The sequence below is a fragment of the Notamacropus eugenii genome, chromosome 1 (genome assembly GCF_028372415.1).
Source record: "Notamacropus eugenii isolate mMacEug1 chromosome 1, mMacEug1.pri_v2, whole genome shotgun sequence".
NCBI lineage: Eukaryota > Metazoa > Chordata > Mammalia > Diprotodontia > Macropodidae > Notamacropus > Notamacropus eugenii.
In genome coordinates, this window is record NC_092872.1 from 305,748,639 (window position 1) to 305,750,971 (window position 2,333).

The 2,333-nt window shown below is 38.0% G+C and overlaps 1 pseudogene; it reads left to right on the forward strand.

The window, feature by feature from the left end:
• Nucleotides 1-487: 487 nt before the first annotated feature.
• LOC140525400 (elongation factor 1-alpha 1 pseudogene) lies at nt 488-1,754 on the forward strand (annotated as a pseudogene).
• Nucleotides 1,755-2,333: the final 579 nt, after the last annotated feature.

The window sequence follows — 2,333 nt, forward strand, 5'->3', positions numbered from 1 at the left end:
AGACTCCAAAGGATACAATCCTTATGATGAATAAGAATTGGTATGTAGCTATTAACATCTTTTGGTGGTAAAACTCACAGGAATCTAGTGAAGTATGAAGTGCAAGAATTATTATTCCTATTTTACAGGTCAGAATAGAGAACACAGACCATGAATCACTTGCTTGGAATCACACATTTGTTATGAATCAGGGATGGAACTCGAACCCAAGGCTCTATTCCAAGTCCAGTGTCCTTTCCATACATGAGACTTTTCTTTCTATTTCATTTAGTTGGTGGAGAATAATTATGGAGAAAAATGATTTTAAAAATGCATCCCCTGTTTTTCATAATGGGTTTGCTATGAGAACCCAGGCTGGAAATCATCATTAAACCTCCACAAAAATGGACACTGAAAAGACACATTACCATTACCATAATTTGACAGATAGACTGACAACTTCCCTATTACTGGCCACTTTATCTACAACTGTGACAGAACTGATGAGAGAACCATGGAGAAGATCAAGAAAAAGACTGCTAAGATGGGAAAGACCTCCTTCAAATATTCCTGGGTCTTGGACAAGCTGAAGACTGAATGTGAATGTGCTATTGTTGTTGATATCTCCCTTTGGAGAGACAAACAAGTATTACGTGACTATTATGAATGCTCAAGGACACAGAACATGATTACAGCCTTATCTCAGGCTGACTGTGCTGTCCTGATGGCTGCTGCTGGTGCTCAATTTGAAGCTGGTGTCTCAAAGAATAGGTAGACAGACCTGGGAGAATGCGCTTCTGGCCTACACACTAAGTGGGAAAAAATTGATTGTTGATGTCAATAAAATGGATTCCACTGACCTCCCCTATAGCTATATATAGAAGATATGAGGAAGTTGTCAAGGAAGTTAATATCTATATTAAGAAAATTGGCTACAACCCTGACACAGTAGGTTTCATACCAATTGCAGAGTGAAATGGTGACAACGTGATAGAGCCAAGCTCTAATATGCCTTGGTTTAAGGGATGGAAGCTCAGTCATAAGAATGGTAATGCCAATGGAACTATACTGATTGAGGCTTTGGATTGCATCCTGTTACCAACTCATTCATCCAACAAGCCCTTGTGTCTGTCCCTCCAAGATATCTACAGGATTGGCGTTATTAGTACTATACCTATTGTCTGTATAGAGACCGGTATTCTAAAACCAGGTATGGTAATCATCTTTTCCCCAGTCAGTATTACAACTGAAGTGAAGTCTGTTGAAATGTACCATGAGTTTTGACTGAGGCTCTGGTTGGGGATAATGTTAGTTTCAATGTCAAGAACATTTCTGTCAAACCTGACTGCCATGGCAATATGGCTGATGGCAGCAAGAATAACCCACCCATGGGAGCAGCTGGCTTCACGAAACATATCACTATGTTGAACCATCCAGGCCAGAACAGTACTGTTTATGCATCTGTTCTGGATTGTCACACTACTCACATAGCTTTCAAACTTGCTGAACTGAAGGAGAAGATTGATCACCGTTCTGATAAGGAGCCAGAAGATGACCCTAAATTTCTGAAATCTGATGACGCTGCCATTGTTGACATGGTTCTAGGAAAGCCCATGTGTGTTGAGAACTTCTCTGATTATCCTCCTCTGGATCATTTTGTTGATCATGACATGAGGCAGACTATTGTAAATAACATCACCAAGGCACCTGTCAAGAAGGCTGCTGGAGCTGGCAAGGTCACAAAATCTGCTGAGAAAGCCTGTAGGGCTAAATGAATATTCTGTATAACACCTGCTACTCCTGTCTTAATCAGTGATGGAAGAAAAATCTCAGAACTCTTTGTTTTAATTGGCTGTTTTGGTTTATAAATAAAAGACTAGTTAATTATTACAGTACATTATAAAAGCTTCAGGAGAAAAGGAATGGTTTTGTGGATCATTTGTTTCATAGCAGTTTTAAGTTACTAGTTTTTAAAATCAATAATTTTTAAATGGAAACAGCTTGATGGAAAATGTGTCACAGAATATTGAGACAATTACAAAATTTTAATGAGAAAAATAATGTGTCTTCTGGAGATGCTTCCAAGATCAAAAGAATCTTATATACAACTTCGACCAAACTAACCTGACAATATAAGGATTTACATAATATGTAATGAGTGATCTGTCTGCCCATTTCTTGTTATTATTTATGTCTTCAGAAAAGGAGATACTTTCATCAAAGAGGAAAATAAAGGATACCAGATAGACTGCTAGTGTGTTCTCTTCTTACCATTATAAAGTCAAGAGATCTAGAGGTTTACAGGATGATGGATGGATATTCTGTGGAACACTTATTTACTTTTTTGGTGAATA